Consider the following 829-nt stretch of genomic DNA (forward strand, 5'->3'; position numbering starts at 1 on the left):
CATTCATATCGAGTGCAACGTGACCGCGGGTGCGTACAGCAACGACAGGTGCGTGCACACGACACACGAGTTTTCGCCGAGCGTACCGCCAGGATACAAGATATCGGAAAGACCTACGCAGATCATTTACCTTCCGATCGTCGTACGGAACATTACGAATCGGACGATTCGCGTGGTGGACCAAGACGGTCGATTGCTTGATTTTCGTGGAGAGGAGATCACCGTTAGATTGCACGTACGACGGCGCTAACGTGAGATGCTTGTGTTGAACGAACAGCCGAAACCAGAGTGAAACCTGAGAGAGGCCATGGCGGCCTTTTTCGCGTGATAGGCGAAAGCCACCATACGCTAGCGGCACCAACATCATTTTTATAAAATGATGTGAACTACGTATCGCATTATCGACACTGTCGATAAAATCGTAGTGTCGATACATGGATTTGGTGCTAAATCCACAAATATAATATTAATTTACAAAAAAATGTTTTTTTAATCGAATAAGGCGTTTTTTTATAGATTTTTGGATGCTGAAAACGATGCCGTGAGTTAAATTTCACTGGCACGTCAGGTTATCGAAATAATTGAGGTTTAATATGCAAAAATGACTCTTTTGTGATATTTAAAATGTTTTTGTTAAAAAAGATTAACTTTATCTTGAAATTTTGTAATCAGAAGTCATAAATGTATTGTTCATTTTCTACAAAATGTATTTTAAAAAATGCATTTTATTGGACGTGAACAATACATTCATATAACAAAAACTTGAAATCAGCATTTCGAGATAACGTTAACTTTCTTTATAAAAGAATGTAAAATGTCGTAGAACAAA

The sequence above is a fragment of the Trachymyrmex cornetzi genome, unplaced genomic scaffold (genome assembly GCF_001594075.2).
Source record: "Trachymyrmex cornetzi isolate Tcor2-1 unplaced genomic scaffold, Tcor1.1 scaffold211, whole genome shotgun sequence".
Classification (NCBI taxonomy): domain Eukaryota; kingdom Metazoa; phylum Arthropoda; class Insecta; order Hymenoptera; family Formicidae; genus Trachymyrmex; species Trachymyrmex cornetzi.